At 36.9% G+C, this 24,664-nt stretch overlaps 1 pseudogene; it reads left to right on the forward strand.

Annotated features, from left to right (window-relative positions):
• Window positions 1-9,285: 9,285 nt before the first annotated feature.
• LOC128654903 (uncharacterized) lies at window positions 9,286-9,404 on the forward strand (annotated as a pseudogene).
• The last annotated feature ends 15,260 nt before the right edge of the window (window positions 9,405-24,664 follow it).

The following is a 24,664-nucleotide window of genomic DNA, read 5'->3' on the forward strand; positions in this document are numbered from 1 at the left end:
AAATAAAACCTAACCTAAGTTACACTAACACCTAACACTACACTTTAATTAAATAAATTAATAATAACTAAATTAAATACAATTACCTAAATTAAATTAAATTAGCTAAAGTACAAAACCCCCCCCCACTAAATTACAGAAAATAATAAACAAATTACAGCTATTTAAACTAATTACACCTAATCTAATAGGCCTATCAAAATAAAAAAGCCCCCCAAAATAAAAAAAAAACTAGCCTAAACTAATCTACCAATAGCCCTTAAAAGGGCCTTTTGCGGGGCATTGCCCCAAAGTAATCAGCTCTTTTACCTGTAAAAAAAAAATACAAACAACCCCCCCAACAGTAAAACCCACCACCCACACAACCAACCCCCCAAATAAAATACTATCTAAAAAATTCTAAGATCCCCGTTGCCCTGAAAAGGGCATTTGGATGGGCATTGTCCTTAAAAGGGCAGTTAGCTCTTTTGCAGGCCCAAACCCTAACCTAAAAATAAAACCCACCCAATACACCCTTAAATAAACCTAACACTAACCCCCTGAAGATCGACTTACCGGGAAAAGTCTTCATCCAAGCCGGGCCGAAGTCCTCAACGAAGCCGGGAGTAGTCTTCATCCAAGCCGGGCGAAGTGGTCCTCCAAACGGGCAGAAGTCTTTATCCAGACGGCATCTTCTATCTTCATCCATCCGGCGCGGAGCGGGTCCATCTTCAAGACATCCGACGCTGAGCATCCTCTTCATCCGACAACTAAAGATGAATGAAGGTACCTTTAAGTGACGTCATCCAAGATGGTGTCCCTTAGATTCCGATTGGCTGATAGAATTCTATCAGCTAATCGGAATTAAGGTAGAAAAAATCCTATCGGCTGATTGAAGTTCAATCCTATTGGCTGATCCAATCAGCCAATAGGATTGTGCTTGCATTCTATTGGCTGATTGGAACATCCAAGCCGGGCAGAAGTCCTCAACGAAGGACTTCGTAAAGTCTTTTTTCTATGGGATTTCCATAAATGTTTCATAAATGTAGGTGGGTGGCGGCGATGTTAGGGACGGCAGATTAGGGGTTAATAATATTTAACTAATGTTTGCAAGGCGAGAGTGCGGTGGTTTAGGGGTTAATATGTTTATTATAGTGTTGGCGGCGTTGGGGGCGGCAGATTAGGGGTTAATAAGTGTAGGTAGGTTGCGGCGACATTGGGGGCGGCAGATTAGGGGTTAATAAATATAATGTAGGTGTCGGCGATCATGGGGGCAGCAGATTAGGGGTTCATAAATATAATGTAGGTGGCGGCGGTGTCCGGAGCGGCAGATTAGGGGTTAAAAAATGTATTATAGTGTTTGCAATGCGGGAGGGCCTTGGTTTAGGGGTTAATAGGTAGTTTATGGGTGTTAGTGTACTTTTTAGCACTTTAGTTATGAGTTTTATGCTACGGCGTTGTAACATAAAACTCTTAACTATTGACTTTAGAATGCGTTAGAACTCTTGGAGGTAGAGGGTGTACAGCTCACTTTACTTTTGCTCTCTCTCACCCTCTCTTTTTCTCTCTCTTCCCTCTATTTTGCTCTTTCCCCTTTCTTTTGCTATTTCCCCTCTATTTTGCTCTCTCTCCCCCCTCTCTTTAGCTCTTTCCTATCTCTTTTTGTCTCTCCCCCTCTCTTTCTATTTCTCTCCCCTCTCTCGTGTCGACCGTGCCCGGCCACGCCCCAACCATGCCCGGCCACGCCCATGCTCCCGTTGGTCACACCCATGTTCCCGCCAGCCACACCCCCCCCAAACAGCATGTCAGGTAAGGCCAGGTGTGTTTGTCCTCGTGCTGTCTCTACTGCACATGACAGCTTCGGACAAACACACTTGGCCTTTTATATTATAGGACATATATATATATATATTATATATGTGTGTGTGTATATATATATATGTATGTGTAGATGTATATACCTTGATGTATGTATATGTATGTAGGTGTACAGACACATACATAGACATACTGTATATACATTTTTCCCACTCAAACACCTTCTCATATACCATATCCCTTTAATACACTTTTTTTTACATTAGTTTCTATAACAAGCATATTTTACATTTTATATATATATATATATATATATATATATATATATATATATATATACTGTCTATATATGTGTGTGTATGTGTAATACTTTATTTCAATATGTTTTACATGTGTTTTGTTACACTTTTCTTGTAGCCCATAACACTTTATACACTTCAGGTCTCAAGTCATGCTAAATTTTGTAGCACTGAGTAGGGTTGCCACCCATCCCTTAAAAAAACAGAACACTTATAAGTTACACATGCTGCAGGGTGTGCAGGGAGGAATATGTATAGTGCATACGAATAGTGCTGTCCAGAAACACAATACATGTTTCTTCCTGCACACCCTGCAGCATGTGTAACTTATAAGTGTCTTGGAAAACATGGCTGAGGTGGCAACCCTAGTTATGTGCTGCATTCAAGCACAACACATAATTCACAGCCTCTATAGAAACTAATCCCTTGACAGCTAATTTTTCACAGTGGCTCCATTTTAGGGATCTAAGCAAACATTGTTGACATGAGAGATTATTATTATCAGGTATTTGTAGAGCGCTAACAGGTTCCGCAGCGCATTACCTTTAAATATCAGTGCTTTTTTGAAACTGGTATTAACCACTCCCACAATAAGTAAACAATAAGGGCTAGATTACAAGTGGCGCGCAAACAATTGTGCAAGGGTTTTCCTGATAGTTTTCGCATCTGTTAGATTAATCTGATATTACAAATTAAGTGCAATCGCTAGCATTTAGGATGAGGCAGGAACTTGAATTTTGGTGGGGTTGTTAAGTAGAGTGTCACTCGGTTGTTCTTTGTTTAGTGTACAGGGTCATGATTGAGGGATCATGACTTGGAGCATTGAATTAGCTGGAATAGTATTTGGGTGGATGGTCTTGGCCTTGCATTAAGGGATGTGAAATTTAATGAAGGCAATAGTTACCTGGGCATCAGAAAATAACCTCAACAGACAGATAGAATGACTTCCTAGGTAGTTGTCTATGTTGCTTAAAAATATATTAAACAGTGATGTTAAAACAAAGTAGACTTAAAAAGAAACAGAGTGTGTAAAAAGCAGTAAACAAAGTACTTGTTTTCTTGCAAAATGAGCACTTATAATTTCTCATTGTAGCCCCTGCCCTTAGGAAGATAAGAGAGCAGACATGTACTTTGCCTCTACTGAGCAGGAGCCAACCAGACTTACTGTCTCTGTAGCATTATCTAAATATTAATCCAGCTCAAGTTACTCTAAAATATTTATGACATTAAGCTAGATTTTGCCTCCTGTAGACACCACAGCATCCATGTAGGGTTGTGACAGGAATTAATTGACACTGCACAAATTAAGTTAAAAATAAGAAATAAAATTGTTTTAAAATGATGAAAAATACATATTGCAATGTTTTCTATTAAATATAACCCACTGCTCAGAGCATTTTTTATTACAACAATAATACATACTGTTTACTATGCCTTTAATTAGAAATGCAGTATTATATATTGCTTCAGACTCTATTTTTTATCTTAGAGTTAGGTGGCTGTTTGGAATACATGGATCCAATGTTAAACTTTTTTTTTTAAATGGACAGTCAAGTCCAAAAAAACTTTCATGTTTCAAATAGGACATGTAATTTATTTTTTTTTAAACATGATTTTTATTATTTTTCACAGTTTATACAGAAATGGTGCAAGACAAGTTTCAATCACATAAATCATTATACATAGTTTTTTTTTTCTGTTATTTTAATAATTACACAGTTAGAGTTGGACATTTGCCATTGCATTAATGAAAAGAAAAATGCTTTCCTGTCTTGTAAAAGAACCAAAAAAAAAAGGGGAGAAGGAGAGAGGAAAAAAAAAAAAAAAAAAAGAGGGGGGGGGGGGGGGGGGGACATGTAATTTTAAACAACTTTCCTAATTACTTTTATCAACAATTTTGCTTTGTTCTCTTGGTATTCTTAGTTGAAAGCTAAACCTAGGAGGTTCATATGCTAATTTCTTAGACCTTTGAAGGCCGCCTCTAATCTAAATGCATTTTGATAGTTGTTCACCACTAGAGGGCATTAGTTCACATGTTTCATATAGATAACATTGAGCTCATGCATGTAAATTTACCACGGAGACAGCTCTGATTGGCTAAACTGCAAGCCTGTCAAAAGAACTGAAATAAGGGGGCAGTCTGCTGAGGCTTAGAGTCAAGGTAATTACAGAGGTAAAACATGTATAATTATAAGTGTTGGTTATGCAAAACTGGGATTTGGTAATTCAGGGGTTATCTGTCTTTTAAAATAACAACAATTCTGGTGTTGACTGTCCCTTTAATAATGATACCAATTTTCTATTGGTTGTTTCATATTTATAGGTACCTTTTATATGTAAATTATTAGAATCAACATTTAATATGCTTTATTGAATATGTGTGTGTTTTATGTGTTTAAAAGAGACACAAAAATTTTTATTGTTTAAAAAGATAAATAATGCCTTTACTACCCATTCTCCAGCTTTGTACAACCAACATTGTTAGATTAATATACTTTGAAACATTTAAACCTCTCAATTTCTGCCTATTTCAAAGGCACTATTGACAACCTTTTAATAACATGCTTTTGTATTTGCTTTTCACAACAGGAGACTGCTAGTTCATGTGGGCCATATAGATAACAATGTGTTCATGCCAAGGGAGTTATTTAAGAATTAGCACAACACAACACTAATTGGCTAAAATGCAAGTCAATAGACAATAAATACAAAGTCATGTGATCAGTGGGCTGTTAGAAGATGCTTAGATACAAGGTAATCACAGAGGTAAAAAGTATATTAATATACTGTAACTGTGTTGGTTGTGCAAAACTGGGGAATGGGTAATAAAGGGATTATCTATCTTTTAAAACAATAAAAATTATATTGTAGACTGTCCCTTTAAATGTAAAATATCAGTTATAAAGGACATTGTAGCACTTTACACTTAGAGGATGCTGCCACACATTTTAGGCCATTAACAACCTCATACAACAAGTTGAAAGCCATTAGTGAGCTCAATAAAAACTACACAAATATTGAGCCCCAGGATGCGCACCAATGATTCCCCCTGAATGCCTATAACTATGTCACGGCTAACCTACACTCTGCCTCACTACCTCCCACCAACCACCTACACCTATGTCACGGCTAACCTTCACTCCCTGCACTGCCCAGCTAAGTCCTCCTGACCGCCTATATCTACGTCACACCTAACCTTCACAGCCCTGGAATGCCCAGCTAAGTCCCTAATACCGCCATCACTTACGCCATGTGTAAAGAACACTCCCCTGGAACACCCAGCTAACTGCCTACTATCAAAAAACTAACTCACTATAATAAACAAAACTATAAATCCTAAACCTTTCCATTATAACTATGAAGCTATGTCACTAAAGTTATCATCAATGTTTAAATACTGTGTCACAGAGATGCGCTAAAATGCCGGGCCAACCACCAGAGGACCGGCAAAACCTCTGAGCTACATGACAATGCATATTTTGTCATGGAGATGATGTAAATGACAGAGGACTAGCATAATCTCTCTGTCCTATCCAGGCTCCTGGAACTCAGCACCGGACCAGAGCTTGGAATATTCTGACAAGTTTACTCGACATAGCGGCAAATTCCTTAGGATATTTCACTGCCTCGTAGCACTTTTAATCATCGGGCCTTAATCTCTACCTCCCACTCTCTCTTTATGTAACTGTTTTAATCTGAATAAAAAAATCATTTATGTTACTATTCCAATATTTTTCTTAGATACACACTCGCTTGAATTCAATATGTGGCACAAATCAGTAAATAGGTATCTTGCTTTTATCTCACATATCAAGTAATATGTTATAGCTAGGATGACCATATTGCTGCTTTAAAAAGGGACACATATGAAAAATACATATCTCAGGGTTTTTTCAGGGCTGTTTAAATAAATGGTTTGAATAAGAATCCTGACATATGTTTTTTTCATATGTGTCCCTTTTTAAAGCGGCGATATGGTCATCCTAGTTATAGCGGGAGAAAAGGTACATACAGGTATTTTTAAAGCTCAGCAGAGAGAACATGGCAGTATATATCACAGCACAGTATGTGCATTACTTAACAGATTCCCTGTCTAATTTCATTTAGGTTCAGATTCCCGCATTCAGTGATGTCTGTTGGACCTGATCCGCACTGTTGGATCAGGTCCGACAGACATTTGATAAATCGGCCTCTTTCTTTCTTTCTCTCTTTCTTTCTTTCTTTCTTTCTTTCTTTCTTTCTTTCTTTCTCTCTTTCTTTCTTTCTTTCTTTCTTTCTTTCTCTCTTTCTCTCTCTCTCTCTTTCTTTCTTTCTATCTCTCTTTTTATCTCTTTCTTTTTATCTTTCTCTTTTTCTCTCTCACTCTCTTTCTCTCTCTCTCTCTTTCTCTCTCTATCTCTTTCTCTCTCTCTCTCTCTCTCTCTCTCTCTCTTTCTCTCTCTCTTTCTCTCTCTCTCTCTCTCTCTCTCTCTCTTTCTCTCTCTCTCTCTCTCTCTCTCTCTCTTTCTTTCGTATGCAGCTTAAAGTGAAAGTAATACAAATAGATTTATTCAGGGCTGGATTACAACTGGAGCCTATCCAATAGCACAGGGAGTGCTATCTTTTGTACAACCTTGTGCAATAAATAATTCAATTTTAACCAAAAGCCTATTAAAGTGCCTTAAACTTTACATGGATAGTGCAGGGAGGACTATTAGCATTCTCATTGCGCTTGTATTACAAGTGGTAAATTTAGTGTTTTGTTTGGTGCGATCCAAAATAGCACTGTAAAATAGTGTGCTTTTAAAGACATGAAGTAAACCATTATTATTATTATTATTATTATTAATAGTATAGCACAGAACTACATGAAGAACTCCGTTACCTGCACCCTCTGCCTAGTGCAACATCAGCACTCAAGCAATATATCTGACAGGAATTTTACTGTGCGACCCCATAGAAGTCTATTATGTGAGGCATTTAGAGCACTCACACTATTAGACATGCACATTTTTGCTAATGAAAGTGTATTGCAAAAGTGCTTGTATTTAAAATTGAAACTAGGGATGGGCGAATGTTTCGCAACATTCAAAAAACGGCACAAATTTTAACACATTCGTTCGTTCGAATCGAATTTCGAATGTATACATAACATTCTAACATTCGATTTTCGAATGTTCGGTTTCGAATTTTATTACATTCGAAAATATTCTTTTCGAAAAATTTGAATTTAGATTTGTAATAGTATTTCTAATGCTTTCTTTAAATGTAATATTCGAATTATGCAATATTCTATATAGAAACATTCAAAATTATATATTTGTATCTATTATGTATCAATGTACTAGATTCCCTCCCTACCACATGAACTATTGAACTTCTGAATAGTATTTGTTTAATTATAAACATTCGAATTCGAAAGTGACATTCGAAAACTGTAAATAGCATTCGATTATAGAATTTTTAAGAACATTCGTTCTTATCAACATTCGGATTTATAATTTGAATTTCGGTAATAACATTCGTTCTAAATTCGAAATTTGAAAATTTACACATTCACCCATCCCTAATTGAAACCCCTCCCATGTACATTTCAATTTTGACTTTTCTATCCCTGTAATTATTTTTATTTGATTAATTATATTTTTTAACCACATAGCACGCCGTAGCAATTATAACAAATATTTAGATGATCATATTTTATTTGTGTAAAAAAAAAAAATCACACTTCAAAGACATCATATATACCTTATTTTTTACCTTTTATTACGAAAAAAGAATATGCTCTATTAACATGTCAACTGAGACTGCTTAATTTAACATTGACAAAAAGCCATGGCAACAGCCAAAAAATGCCCCTGAAGACAGGAAAATATGTGTTTTCAACAAGTCCATTGTACAGAAATAAAGAAGCCCAAAAATTATTTTACAATAAAACTGTGAAAAGGTCATTTCTGATTGGAATACAAGTGTCAAAGTGCCCCATGATGCAAGCTACAGTATATGGAGTTTTCATGCCTCTACTGCATTTGAAAAGCGTTAGTTAAAGGGACACTAAACCCCAAAATTTTCTTTCATGATTCAAGTAAAGAATACAATTTTAAACAACATTCCAATCTACTTGTATTATCTAATTTGCTTCATTCCATAGATATCCTTTATTGAAGAAATAGCAATGCACATGTGTGAGTCAATCACACGAGTCATCTATGTGCAGCAACCAATCAGCAGCTACTGAGCCTATCTAGATATGCTTTTCCGCAAAGTATATCAAGAGAATTAAGCAAATTAGATAATAGAAGTAAATTAGAAAGTTGTTTAAAATTGTATGCTCTTTCTAAATCATGAAAGAAAAAATGTGGGTTTCATGTCCCTTTAAAGTCTCAGTAAACCTAAAAAATAATGTTATATAATTCTGCACATAGTGCAGAATTATATAACATTATTTTAGTGCTATCATTATTAAACCTTTTTTCCATTTTAATTTTTTAAAAATACCCGCTTTCTGCTCTCTGCTGAGCGGGTCTGGTTTTTTTACACAGCGCATCGGGCCAGCTGTATAGTCACAGCCCGACTGACAGCAGGAGCGAGCTGCACTTAATGTTATAGCGCGGTCGGGCCGGGCTGTGACTATACAGCAGGCCCGATGCGCTGTGTAAAAAAAACAGACCCGCTCAGCAGAGAGCAGAGCGCAGGTCGGTAAAACCGGCATATTTAAAAAAAAAAAAAAATGGAAAAAAAGGTTTAATAATGATAGCACTATGTGCAGAATTATATAACATTATTTTTTAGGTTTACTGTCCTTTTAATATGTTGTCATAGGATTTTCAAATAAGACACATTTTTCCAGATACATTTCACAGGATTTGATGACTTTTCTTGGCTGGTTTCTATGACATTTGGGCAATGTTAAATGAACAATTCACACACTTTTCAACCATCAATAACATCAATCAATTAAGTGTTTACAAATTTAAAATCTTAATGATAAAGTTGCTTAAAATTATATTAAAAGAACATGGAGCCCCAAATATTTCTTTTGTAATTCAGGCAGAGCCTACCATTTTAAAAACAGTTTCTAATTTACTTCTATTATCAAATTTGCTCTGTTCTCATGGTATTCCTTAATGAAGGGCACACCTAAGTAGGTGGATTGCATGCATCTGCAGCACTATTCTGCTACCATCTAGTTCTTTTGCAAATATAAAACATCTACTGCCACACTGCCTTGAATGCACCCGATCCTCTCTGATCTCGGAAGTTAAGCAGGGCCAGGCCTGGTCAGTACCTGGATGGAAGACCACCTGGGAACACCAGGTGCGGTAGTTAAAAAAAAAAAAAAAAAACATTGTTAAAAGTATTTTTGCAAAACTGCTACCATAACGTGCTTCAGATACCCTCAGGCTCTTGAAATTTTTTACCTGCTTTTCAACAAAGATACCAAGAGATTGAAAAAAAAAATGATACCGGAAGTAAGTTTAAATTGTATACTCTTTCTAAATCATGAGAGAAAGAAAAAATGGGTTTCACATCACTTTTTAATTATTAATTGCATATATATAATGAAATAATAATACTAGTTAAGCAAAGAAAGTGCATTCAAACATATGAGCTCGTCAGCATCACCATTGAATAAAATGAGTTGCCCTTTTTTACTTGTATAATTTATTTCACAAAAGTCTGTAAAATGTCTTCCAAAACCAGAGCAGGCCCTGAGAGCTGACGCGCTAAGCCTCCTGTTAGTGTGGCCGGGGCTCTGTGAAGAAGAGGAGCGGGTTAGCACGGCGCTCTAGTATGCTTGAGGTATTTAAAGTGACATCATACTTGAAAGTGATGCAGCATAACTGTAAAAAGCTGACATGAAAATATCACCTGAGCATCTCTATGTAAACAGGGAAGCTATTTTATTTCAAAATTTCTTGAACAGTTAGAGCTGCTGTAAAGCTGCAAGTTAAAAATAAAACACACAAAAGCCAATCAGCATCAGCAGTGCTTAGCTCATGCATTGCTTAGCTGTGATCTCATGAGATTTTACTTAAATCTCATGAGATTTCACAGTAAACTTCCTTAAACTGAATTGGACAATAACATTATTGTGCTTGCACATGCTAGATGCACACTCCAATGGACTAAAGTCTCTTTACAAAGGGGTGTGAATACTTAGGAACTTTTGAGGTAAAATATCTTCCTTTTTTACATAGAAATGTTCAGGTGATATTTTCTAGTCAGCTTTTTACAGCTGTGCTGCATCACTTTCAAGTGCTTCAACATTTGGGTATCCTGTTCCTTTAGCCCATTAAAGGCAATTTAAAGTTTCTTTAAATTTTATTGGTGCAGTCATTCGAATATTTGTTTTGTTATAAATGTACATCTTTAAATCAGAGGCAACCTTAAAGGGACACTAAACCCACATTTTTTCATTCATGATTCAGATAGAGCATTCAATTTTAAGCAACTTTCTAATTTACTCATATTATCAATTTTTCTTCGTTCTCTTGCTATCTTTATTTAAAAAGCAGGAATGTGATACACAGGAGCTGGCCCATTTTTGGTTGAAAACCTGGGTTATGTTTGCTTATTGGTGGTTAAATGTAAGCCTCCAATAATCCATGGTGCTGAACCTAAAACATCCATTTTAATACCAGGTACTCATTAAACTTCAGACTAGTGTGGTACCCCAGTCTTCAACTGGAGTAAAATGCAGAACTAAAAAACGATTAAGGAAACAAACACAAATCGGCATGGAACAAGATCCGACAATTTCATTATTTGCTTTTATTTTCAGCAACTAATTTCCCACTTAAAGTTTTCCTAACCAACTGCTGACAGTAACTTGTACCAGGCCTTATATTCTTAACTTTGGATTAAAATGGTATAACACAATTATGCTTTAATATTAAAATCAGTCATTTTTCGTAACTATGCACATGTATGTTTACAATTAATGTCATACTCTTGTTTATGTTTACATGCATAGTTAAACTGCAAACGTAATATTTCTACGTTAGCAACTTCCTAGGACACATTTGCCCATTGTGAAATACAAACAATTATTCTGAATTCAATTGCAATGACAATATACCTAAAATACATTATTACATTGTTTTAACTTTTTTTTACTACTTTCTACATTTGCCTAAACATCTATAGATGCCATTTAAAACACAAACGGCTAGATTACGAGTTTTGCGTTAGCCTTAAAAAGCAACATTGAGAGGTCCCAACGCTGCTTTTTAACGGCCGCTGATATTACGAGTCTGGCAGGTACAGGTGTACCGCTCCCTTTTTTCCCGCGACTCAAGCATACCGCAAATCCACTTACGTAAATTGCGTATCCTATCTTTTCAATGGGACTTGCATAGCGCCGGTATTATGAGTCTTGGAAAAAGTGAGCAGTACACCCTCTCCTGTCAAGACTCCTACCGCATTTAAAAGTCAGTAGTTAAGAGTTTTATGGGCTAACGCCGTAACATAAAACTCTTAACTAAAGTGCTAAAAAGTACACTAACACCCAGAAACTACCTATTAACCCCTAAACCGAGCCCCCCCCCCCCACATCGCAAACACTTAAATACATTTTTAACCCCTAATCTGCCGACCGGACATCGCCGCCACTTCAATAAATATATTAACCCCTAAACCGCCACACTCCTGCCTCGCAAACATTAGTTACATTTTATTAACCTCTAATCTGCCGTCCCTAACATTGCCGTAACCTACCTACATTTATTAACCCCATCTGCCACCCCCAATGTCGCCACAACTATATTAAAGTTATTAACCCCTAAACCTAAGTCTAACCCTAACCCTAACACCCCCCTAACTTAAATATAATTTAAAATAATCTAAATAAAATAACTACAATTAACTAAATTATTCCTATTTAAAACTAAATACTTACCTATAAAATAAACCCTAAGATAGCTACAATATAACTAATAGTTACATTTGTATCTAGCTTAGGGTTTATATTTATTTTACAGGCAACTTTGTATTTATTTTAACTAGGTACAATAGTTATTAAATAGTTATTAACTATTTAATAACTTCCTAGTTAAAATAAATACAAATATACCTGTAAAATAAAACCTAACCTAAGTTACAATTACACCTAACACTACACTATCATTAAATAAATTAACTAAATTAACTACAATTAAATTAAATAAACTAAAGTACGAAAAAACCCCACTAAATTACAAAAAATAATAAAATAATTACAAGTTTTTTAAACTAATTACACCTAATCTAATCCCCCTAATAAAAGCCCCCCAAAATAAAAAAAATCCCTACCCTATACTAAATTACAAATAGCCCTTAAAAGGGCCTTTTGCGGGGCATTGCCCCAAAGTAATCAGCTCTTTTACCTGTAAAAAAAAATACAATACCCCCAACATTAAAACCCACCACCCACACACCCAACCCTACTCTAAAACCCACCCAATCCCCCCATTATAAAACCTAACACTAACCCCTTGAAGATCACCCTACCTTGAGACGTCTTCACCCAGCCGGGCAGAAGTGGTCCTCCAGACGGTCCGAAGTCTTCATCCTATCCGGGCAGAAGTGATCCTCCAGATGGCCAGAAGTCTTCATCCAGGCGACATCTTCTATCTTCATTCATCCGGAGCGGAGCGGGTCCATCTTCAAGACATCCGACGCGGAGCATCCTCTTTGTTCGACGGCGACTGGAACAATGACGGGTCCTTTAAATGACATCATCCAAGATGGCGTCCCTTCAATTCCGATTGGCTGATAGAATTCTATCAGCCAATCGGAATTAAGGTAGAAAAAATGCTATTTGCTGATACAATCAGCCAATAGGATTGAGCTTGCATTCTATTGGCTGTTCCAATCAGCCAATAGTATGCAAGCTCAATCCTATTGGCTGTTCTAATCAGCCAATAGGATTGAACTTCTGGCCGTCTGGAGGACCACTTCTGCACGGTTGGGTGAAGACGTCTCAAGGTAGGGTGATCTTCAAGGGGGTAGTGTTAGGTTTTATTAAGGGGGATTGGGTGGGTTTTAGAGTAGGGTTGGGTGTGTGGGTGGTGGGTTTTAATGTTGGGGGGTATTGTACTTTTTTTTACAGGTAAAAGAAATTACTTTGGGGCAATGCCCCGCAAAAAGCCCTTTTAAGGGCTATTTGTAATTTAGTATAGGGTAGGGATTTTTTTTTATTTTGGGGGGCTTTTTTATTTTATTAGGGGGATTAGATTAGGTGTAATTAGTTTAAAATTTTTTAATTATTTTATTATATTCTGTAATTTAGTGTTTGTTTTTTTCGTACTTTAGTTTATTAATTTAATTGTAATTAATTGTAGTTAATTTAGTTAATTTATTTAATTATAGTGTAGTGTTAGGTGTAATTGTAGCTTAGGTTAGGTTTTATTTTACAGGTATATTTGTATTTATTTTAACTAGGAAGTTATTACATAGTTAATAACTATTTAATAACTATTGTACCTAGTTAAAATAAATACAAAGTTGCCTGTAAAATAAAAATAAACCCTAAGCTAGATACAATGTAACTATTAGTTATATTGTAGCTAGCTTAGGGTTTATTTTATAGGTAAGTATTTAGTTTAAAAAAGGAATAATTTATTTAATGATAGGAATATTTATTTAGATGTATTTAAATTATATTTAAGTTAGGGGGGTGTTAGGGTTAGGGTTAGACTTAGATTTAGGGGTTAATAACTTTATTATAGTGGCGGCGACGTTGGGGGCAGCAGATTAGGGGTTAATAATTGTAGGTAGGTGTCGGCGACATTGGGGGCGGCAGATTAGGGGTTAATAAATATAATGTAGGGTTTGGCGATGTTGGGGGCAGCAGATTAGGGGTTCATAAGTATAATGTAGGTGGCAGCAGTGTCCGGAGCGGCAGATTAGGGGTTAATAATATAAAGCAGGTGTCAGCGATGTTGGGGGGGGCGGCGGATTAGGGGTTAATAAGTGCAAGATTAGGGGTGTTTAGACTCGGCGTTCATGTTAGGGTGTTAGGTGTAGACATAAATGTGTTTCCCCATAGGAATCAATGGGGCTGCGTTAGGAGCTCAACGCTGCTTTTTTGCAGGTGTTAGGTTTTTTTCAGCAGGCTCTGCCCCATTGATTCCTATCACCGAGCACGTTTTTCCAGCTTACCGCTACCGTAAGCAGCGCTGGTACTGAGGTGAGATGTGGAGCTAAATTCTGCTCTGCGCTCACTTTTTTGCGGCTAACGCTGGGTTTCTAAAGACCCGTAATACCAGCGTTACTGTAGGTGAGCGGTAAGGAAAAACTGTGCGTTAGCCCCGCACACCATTACCGACAAAAACTCGTAATCTAGCCGACTGGCAGGTTTTAAGTTTAGACCACATCCTAAAGAAAACTCTAGGACCCCAACCGGAAATTAGATTCAGAAAAAATAAGGATATTAAAAATGATTTAGCGCCTACGAAACTAAGGGGACAAAAAATGGTTAAAGAACCAATACAATGGTTGGGTGCAACCCCTGGCCTTTATAAATGTAAGGTCAAGAATTGCATTATGTGCCCACATATTAGTAAGGACCACAAAGTTTTTAGGTATGCAGATAGATCAAAACATTTTCAATGTAAAAATCGATGTACCTGCATCTCCACGTATGTGGTGTATCAGTTAAACTGTTCGTGCAATTTAATTTACATAGGCAGGACCAAACGCAAGATAAAATATAGATTGAGGGAACATCTTACAAACATTACTACAGGTATGGAGAACCATACGGCTAGATTTGGAGTTTTGTCGGTAACGACCCGAAAAACTAACGCCGGCTTTTTTCTGGCCGCACCATAAAAATAACTCTGGTATTGAGAGTCCACAGAATGGCTGCGTTAGGCTCCAAAAAAGGAGCGTAGAGCATTTTTAACGCAGCTTCAACTCTCGATACCAGAGTTGCTTACGCAAGCGGCCAGCCTCAAAAACGTGCTCGTGCACGATTCTCCCATAGGAAACAATGGGGCTGTTTGAGCTGAAAAAACCCCAAACACCTGCAAAAAAGCCGCGTTCAGCTCCTAACGCAGCCCCATTGTTTGCTATGCGGTAACCCTTCCTACGTCTGCACTTAACACTCTAACATGTACCCCGAGTCTAAACACCCCTAACCTTACACTTATTAACCCCTAATCTGCTGCCCCCGCTATCGCTGACCCCTGCATATTATTATTAACCCCTAATCTGCCGCTCCGTAAACCGCCGCTACTTACATTATCCCTATGTACCCCTAATCTGCTGCCCCTAACACCGCCGACCCCTATATTATATTTATTAACCCCTAATCTGCCCCCCACAACGTCGCCTCCACCTGCCTACACTTATTAACCCCTAATCTGCCGACCGGACCTGAGCGCTACTATAATAAAGTTATTAACCCCTAATCCGCCTCACTAACCCTATAATAAATAGTATTAACCCCTAATCTGCCCTCCCTAACATCGCCGACACCTAACTTCAATTATTAACCCCTAATCTGCCGACTGGAGCTCACCGCTATTCTAATAAATGTATTAACCCCTAAAGCTAAGTCTAACCCTAACACTAACACCCCCCTAAATTAAATATAATTTACATCTAACGAAATTAATTAACTCTTATTAAATAAATTATTCCTATTTAAAGATAAATACTTACCTGTAAAATAAATCCTAATATAGCTACAATATAAATTATAATTATATTATAGCTATTTTAGTATTTATATTTATTTTACAGGTAACTTTGTATTTATTTTAACCAGGTACAATAGCTATTAAATAGTTAAGAACTATTTAATAGCTAAAATAGTTAAAATAATTACAAAATTACCTGTAAAATAAATCCTAACCTAAGTTACAATTAAACCTAACACTACACTATCAATAAATTAATTAAATAAACTACCTACAATTACCTACAATTAACCTAACACTACACTATCAATAAATTAATTAAATACAATTCCTACAAATAAATACAATTAAATAAACTAGCTAAAGTACAAAAAATAAAAAAGAACTAAGTTACAAAAAATAAAAAAATATTTACAAACATAAGAAAAATCTTACAACAATTTTAAACTAATTACACCTACTCTAAGCCCCCTAATAAAATAACAAAGCCCCCCAAAATAAAAAAATGCCCTACCCTATTCTAAATTACTAAAGTTCAAAGCTCTTTAACCTTACCAGCCCTGAACAGGGCCCTTTGCGGGGCATGCCCCAAGAAGTTCAGCTCTTTTGCCTGTAAAAAAAAACATACAATACCCCCCCCCACATTACAACCCACCACCCACATACCCCTAATCTAACCCAAACCCCCCTTAAATAAACCTAACACTAAGCCCCTGAAGATCATCCTACCTTGTCTTCACCTCACCAGGTATCACCGATCCGTCCTGGCTCCAAAATCTTCATCCAACCCAAGCGGGGGCTGGCGATCCATCATCCGGTGGCTGAAGAGGTCCAGAAGAGGCTCCAAAGTCTTCATCCTATCCGGGAAGAAGAGGCGATCCGGACTGGCAACCATCTTGATCCAAGCGGCATCTTCTATCTTCATCCGATGACGACCGGCTCCATCCTGAAGACCTCCACCGCGGACCTATCTTCTTCCGGCGACGTCCAACTGAAGAATGACGGTTCCTTTAAGGGACGTCATCCAAGATGGCGTCCCTCGAATTCCGATTGGCTGATAGGATTCTATCAGCCAATCGGAATTAAGGTAGGAATATTCTGATTGGCTGATGGAATCAGCCAATCAGAATCAAGTTCAATCCGATTGGCTGATCCAATCAGCCATTCAGATTGAGCTCGCATTCTATTGGCTGTTCCGATCAGCCAATAGAATGCGAGCTCAATCTGATTGGCTGATTGGATCAGCCAATCGGATTGAACTTGATTCTGATTGGCTGATTCCATCAGCCAATCAGAATATTCCTACCTTAATTCCGATTGGCTGATAGAATCCTATCAGCCAATCGGAATTCGAGGGACGCCATCTTGGATGACGTCCCTTAAAGGAACCGTCATTCTTCAGTTGGACGTCGCCGGAAGAAGATGGGTCCGCGGTGGAGGTCTTCAGGATGGAGCCGGTCGTCATCGGATGAAGATAGAAGATGCCGCTTGGATCAAGATGGTTGCCGGTCGGAATCGCCTCTTCTTCCCGGATAGGATGAAGACTTTGGAGCCTCTTCTGGACCTCTTCAGCCACCGGATGATGGATCGCCAGCCCCTGCTAGGGTTGGATGAAGATTTTGGAGCCAGGACGGATCGGTGATACCTGGTGAGGTGAAGACAAGGTAGGATGATCTTCAGGGGCTTAGTGTTAGGTTTATTTAAGGGGGTTTGGGTTAGATTAGGGGTATGTGGGTGGTGGGTTGTAATGTTGGGGGGGGTATTGTATGTTTTTTTTTACAGGCAAAAGAGCTGAACTTCTTGGGGCATGCCCCGCAAAGGGCCCTGTTCAGGGCTGGTAAGGTAAAAGAGCTTTGAACTTTAGTAATTTAGAATAGGGTAGGGCATTTTTTTTATTTTGGGGGGCTTTGTTATTTTATTAGGGGGCTTAGAGTAGGTGTAATTAGTTTAAAATTGTTGTAAGATTTTTCTTATGTTTGTAAATATTTTTTTATTTTTTGTAACCTAGTTCTTTTTTATTTTTTATACTTTAGTTAGTTTATTTAATTGTATTTATTTGTAGGAATTGTATTTAATTAATTTATTGATAGTGTAGTGTTAGGTTAATTGTAGGTAATTGTAGGTAGTTTATTTAATTAATTTATTGATAGTGTAGTGTTAGGTTTAATTGTAACTTAGGTTAGGATTTATTTTACAGGTAAATTTGTAATTATTTTAACTATTTTAGCTATTAAATAGTTCTTAACTATTTAATAGCTATTGTACCTGGTTAAAATAAATACAAAGTTGCCTGTAAAATAAATATTAATCCTAAAATAGCTATAATATAATTATAATTTATATTTTAGCTATATTAGGATTTATTTTACAGGTTAGTATTTAGCTTTAAATAGGAATAATTTATTTAATAAGAGTTAATTAATTTCGTTAGATGTAAATTATATTTAAGTTAGGGGGGTGTTAGTGTTAGGGTTAGACTTAGCTTTAGGGGTTAATACATTTATTAGAATAGCGGTGAGCTCCGGTCGGCAGATTAGGGGTTAATAAGTGTAGGCAGGTGGAGGCGACGTTGTGGGGGGCAGATTAGGGGTTAATAAATATAATATAGGGGTCGGCGGTGTTAGGGGCAGCAGATTAGGGGTACATAAGGATAACGTAGGTGGCAGCGCTTTGCGGTCGGCAGATTAGGGGTTAATTATTGTAGGTAGCTGGCTGCGACGTTGTGGGGGGCAGATTAGGGGTTAATAAATATAATATAGGGGTCGGCGGTGTTAGGGGCAGCAGATTAGGGGTACATAAGGATAACGTAGGTGGCGGCGCTTTTCGGTCGGCAGATTAGGGATTAATAAGTGTAGGTAGGTGGAGGCGACGTTGTGGGGGGCAGGTTAGAGGTTAATAAATATAATACAGGGGTCGGCGGTGTTAGGGGCAGCAGATTAGGGGTACATAAGGATAACATAGGTGGCGGTCGGCAGATTAGGGGTTAAAAAAAATTATTCGCGTGTCGGCAATGTGGGGGGACCTCGGTTTAGGGGTACATAGGTAGTTTATGGGTGTTAGAGTACTTTAAGAGCTTTATAAACCGGCGTTAGCCCAGAAAGCTCTTAACTACTGACTTTTTTCCTGCGGCTGGAGTTTTGTCGTTAGATGTCTAACGCTCACTTCAGAAACGACTCTAAATACCGGCGTTAGAAAGATCCCATTGAAAAGATAGGATACGCAATTTACGTAAGGGGATCTGCGTTATGGAAATGTCGTGGCTGAAAAGTGAGCGTTAGACCCTATTTTGAGTGACTCCAAATACCGGAGGTAGCCTAAAACCAGCGTTAGGAGCCTCTAACTCTGGTTTTCACGGCTAACGCCAAACTCCAAATCTAGGTCATAGTGTCTCAGCACATTTTAAAAAGTCTAGAGATCAGAATTATAGAACATATAACTATTAACAAGTGGGATACCAATAGGTTATAAAAATTGAGACAACAGGAAACTTTCTGGATCAAAAAATTAGACTCTTTATCTCCTAGGAGATTGAACATTGATATAAATATACAAGCTTTTTTAGGGTAGCTTTAGTTTAAATTGCTTGTATATATTCTACATATTCCATGAATGGAAACCTGAAATAATATTTATTTTAAAAATAATAAAACAGGTTTTTAGGGGCTTTTTAAGTTTTTAAGAGATGGGGTATATGGCCATTTAGGTTAAGGATACTATGAATGATCATTCTAGGTATCTACATATCTTATGTCCTGTCTCTTTAAATCTGTATAAATCACTGTTATCCTCTAGTATTTTCATCATAACATCTCTTTATAAACATATCACTTTCACTTTTAGATATATTTTTTTTATGTATTTATATATTTAATTTATTTTATATTGTATTTTAATATATGTAGTTTTTATATGTTTTTATATGCAGACTTAGTGCAAAGGGATGCAACGTTACATATTTTTTACTTATTAGTCACTAGTGTAACAATTGAATTATGATGTAAGTTATTTGGCTAGTAGTTAAAAACTTTTAACATATACTAATACTAATATCTAGTTCTAAATAGGGATAGGTTTGAAAAGAACCATTATCAAATGAGTCCGAGTTATAACATTATTAAATATGGTCTAATTGGGTATAGTGAATCTATAACCAGTTTTTTGCACCTGATAGGGGAGTGTCAAAAATGAGTCTAAGGTATAAAAGTATTGCACATGCTACAAGTTGCAGACTCTTGAAAAAGTTCCACCGTCAATGGAACGTAACGCGCGTCGAGTTACAATCAGCTGTTTTCAGCTGTCAGACGGAATACTCGCTTTAGGAGGAATTAGGTCCCAGTGAGGCTTCCGTACCTAACCAGTTGAACACACAGGGCGCGGTAAAGCCGAAGGTCACCTCTCCTCAAGAAATATATTAGTAACTCTATTTATTTGTTTTATTTTGGACTTATTATAACATTATCACCTGAAATACAATTGTAGACTTTATTAAAATATTCTGGAGGTCCTTTGAGAACCGGATCAGAACAAATAAGAACGAGATACATGGTGATATATGTTTGTGCACATTAATGCACTGATTGCACATATATGTTTTATCTTGTGAGTGTATTACTTTATGTTAGGAGCTGATTAAAGGTGTTTTTAACGCTGCACAGAGATCTGGTGTCTTAAAGTTACCAACTGTATGATTATCATTGAAAGGAATATATTACTAACTATTGCTGAAAAAAGAGATAAATTTACATTTTCAAAAAATTCAACAAGCCTCTATTATTTTATAAGTAAGTTTTAGTAACCACTACAGTGATTGATTAGTGGCTTACAATAAAAATAAACTTAAAAAAATAAATAATAACATTAAAATGATAATAAAACAAAACAGGACTAAATTATTGTTTTATGTCCATAAAAATAAAAGTGCATTAAGTGCTAATGCATATAAATACATAAAAATACATGTGCATAAAATGATACTAAATACAATACAAGAGAGAGAGAGAGAGAGAGAGAGAGAGAGAGAGAGAGAGAGAGAGAGAGAGAGAGAGAGAGAGAGAAAGAGAGAGAGAGAGAAAGAGAGTGAGAGAGAAAAAGAGAAAGATAAAAAGAAAGAGATAAAAAGAGAGATAGAAAGAAAGAAAGAAAGAGAGAGAGAGAGAAAGAGAGAAAGAAAGAAAGAAAGAAAGAGAGACAGACAGAAAGAAAGAAAGAAAGAAAGAAAGAAGGAAAGAAAGAAAGAAAGAAAGAAAGAGAGAAAGAAAGAAAGAGGCCGATTTATCAAATGTCTGTCGGACCTGATCCAACAGTGCGGATCAGGTCCAACAGACATCACTGAATGCGGGAATCTGAACCTAAATGAAATTAGACAGGGAATCTGTTAAGTAATGCACATACTGTGCTGTGATATGTACTGCCATGTTCTCTCTGCTGAGCTTTAAAAATACCTGTATGTAGAGAGAGAGAGAGAGAGAGAGAGAGAGAGAGAGAGAGAGAGAGAGAGAGAGAGAGAGATTTATTTAAATAACAAATTTAAGATTGCATCAGCCAATAGGAACTTTTTCTACCTTAATTCTGATTCAGCCAATCGGAATCTAAGGGACGCCATCTTGGATGACGTCACTTAAAGGAGCCTTCATTCATCGGGTAGTCGTTGAATGAAGAGGATGCTCCGCGTCGGATGTCTTGAAGATGGACCCGCTCCGCATCAGATGGATGAAGATTGAAGATGCCGTCTGGATGAAGACTTCTTCCCTTCTGGAGGACCACTTTGCCCGGCTTGGATGAAGACTTCTCCCGGCTTCGCTGAGGACTTCGACCCGGTTTGATGAAGACTTCTGCCGCTTCCTTGAGGATGGATGTAGGATCTTCAGAACTGTAAGTCGATCTTCAGGGGGTTAGTGTTAGGTTTTTTTAAGGGTGTATTGGGTGGGTTTTATTTTTAGGTAAGGGTTTGGGCCTGCAAAAGAGCTAACTGCCCTTTTAAGGGCAATGCCCATCCAAATGCCCTTTTCAGGACAATGGGGAGCTTAGGTTTTTTTAGATAGTATTTTATTTGGGGGGTTGTTTGTGTGGGTGGTGGGTTTTACTGTTGGGGGGCTTGTTTGTATTTTTTTTTACAGGTAAAAAAGCTGATTACTTTGGGGCAATGCCCCGCAAAACGCCCTTTTAAGGGCTATTGGTAGTTTAGGCTAGGTTTTTTTTTATTTTGGGGGGGCTTTTTTATTTTGATAGGGCTATTAGATTAGGTGTAATTAGTTTAAATATCTGTAATTTGTATATTATTTTCTGTAATTTAGTGGGGTTTTTTTGCACTTTAGCTAATTTAATTTAATTTATTTAATTGTAGTTAATTTAGTAAATTTATTTAATTATAGTGTAGTGTTAGGTGTTATTGTAACTTAGGTTAGGTTTTATTTTACAGGTACTTTTGTATTTATTTTAGCTAGGTAGTTATTAAATAGTTAATAACTATTTAATTACTATTGTACCTAGTTAAAATAAATACAAACTTTATAAAAATAAACCCTAAGCTAGCTACAATGTAACTATTAGTTATATTGTATTTAGCTTAGGGTTTCTTTTATAGGTAAGTATTTAGTTTTAAATAGTAATAATTTAGTTTTAAATAGTAATAATTTAGTTAATGATAGTAATTTTATTTAGATTTATTTAAATTATATTTAAGTTAGGGGGTGTTAGGGGTAGGGTTAGACTTAGGTTTAGGGGTTAATACATTTAGTATAGTGGCGGCGACTTTGGGCGCGGCAGATTAGGGGTTAATAAATGTAGGTAGGTGGTGGCGATGTTAGCGACGGCAGATTAGGGGTTAATAATATTTAACTAATGTTTGCGAGGCGGGAGTGCGGCAGTTTAGGAGTTAATATGTTTATTATAGTGTCAGGCGACATTGGGGGCAGCAGATTAGGGGTTAATAAGTGTAGGTAGGTTGCGGCGACATTGGGGGCAGCAGATTAGGGGTTAATAAATATCATGTAGGTGTCGGCGATATTGGGGGCAGCAGATTAGGGGTTCATAAATATAATGTAGGTGGCGGCGGTGTCCGGAGCGGCAGATTAGGGGTTAAAAATTTAATTTTAGTGTTTGTAATGCGGGAGGACCTTGTTTAGGGGTTAATAGGTAGTTTATGGGTGTTAGTGTACTTTTTTAGCACTTTAGTTATGAGTTTTATGTTATGGCGTTGTACCATAAAACTTTTAACTACTGACTTTTAAATGTGTTAGGACTCTTGACAAGGTAGGGTGTACCACTCACTTTTTGGCCTCCCAGGACAGACTTGTAATATCAGTGTTATGGAAGTCCCATAGAAAAAAGACTTTACAAAGTTTACATAAGTCGTTTTGCGTTAAGGCCAAAGAAATGTGCGGTGACCATGAACCTTCAAGACTCGTAATAGGTACCAAAATAAATAATTAATTGTACATTGTATTAATGTTTCACTTGCAATAATAAACATTTTAGCATTGTTGAAATGTCAAGTTTAATGGTCCTTTAATATGTGTATACACAACAGATAAATATATATGTATATATATGTATATATGTATATATTCATATAAATATATGGCTCCCATTGGAGCCGATGGAAACATGCTCCTGAGCCTAACTTGTAATACCAGCTCATATTTACGTGCGCTGGTATTACTGAGTGGAGAGCAAATATCGCGCTCACATTATCGTAATTTTGCTCTCCACTGTAAAATACTGGCTGGGTGGCAACCATACTCGTAATCTGGCCCTTAGTGTCCTGTAATTATGTACATTCCTGTTTTAGTTACAAAATATGTAATTTCTTAGACTACTAATCAACACCTTTAACACTTTAATATCTATCATTTTCCATGACTCCCATAGGGAGAAAAAACATCTCTGACTTCACACAGATTCTATTCATTAGTAAGACAGTTAATTTTATTCACATGCTCTTCAGTCTCATAAACTAGTCTGAACAACATTTTAATTAGTATTCTGTTGAACACCAGGTGCTTAGTTTTTATGGTAGTTCATTAATATGCAAATTTACTTAAACTGCAAAATTGAATAAAGTACAGTATGTTTAAAGGCTAGAATTAAACAACTACGAATATAATGTACAAGTATTTTTTTCTTAAATACTGAAGCAGCTCAAAAGTGCATAACTTCACTGTAGGGTGTATCGGAATATTTCTAAATATGAGAAGTGTTTAATTAAATAACACAATTAGATATATGATTAATTAGAATGACATCTATGCTTTGTAAAGTGATAGACTTAAAAAAATAATGATTTTTTATAGATATAGAAATGAGGAGTCTTTTTAGGACATGAATAAAAGTTTTAACTTAAATAGAGGTTCATAAAGTGATAAGGAAAAAACAAAACTGTAACTACATAGCATATTCTTGTAAAACAAATATCTACAAATTACAATTACAAGCCTTAACTTTCTTTTGTTACAAAATGCTGCTTAAAATGGTTTCAATATTGACTTCCGGTGGGAGGCGCATCCAGTATGGCAGCTTGAAAAGGGAGCTCCACAGAAAAAAGCCAGAACTGGTCTCTAAACCCAGCACAAATCCCCCAAACTCCGTCCGTATCCTTGGTGGGTAAAGTAAACGCGCTTGGACTAGCTAGCAGGAGGGAGCCGCAGTAGCGACTTAACCACCGGAAAAGCAGGCTATAAGCAGGAGAGGGGAGACTGGCCGCAGTATCTATAGGCACAACGCATGGCAGGCACCTTGGAATATACACGCTGCGTGACCGGCGACTATCATCTGTCTTCCCGCAAGGAGTGCCTTATCACCAAAAGGCAACGTACACCAAATCAGACAAGCAGAGGAGAGGAGACAAGCCAGAGTGTCCATAGGCCACAACACACGGCAGATAACTGAAAATAGAACGCCACATGGTCGGCTGCTGACACTCATCCTCAGAACTCTGAGACATAAGCTACCGCAAGTATTACC

This window comes from Bombina bombina, chromosome 3 (assembly GCF_027579735.1).
Source record: "Bombina bombina isolate aBomBom1 chromosome 3, aBomBom1.pri, whole genome shotgun sequence".
NCBI classification, from domain to species: Eukaryota; Metazoa; Chordata; class Amphibia; order Anura; family Bombinatoridae; genus Bombina; species Bombina bombina.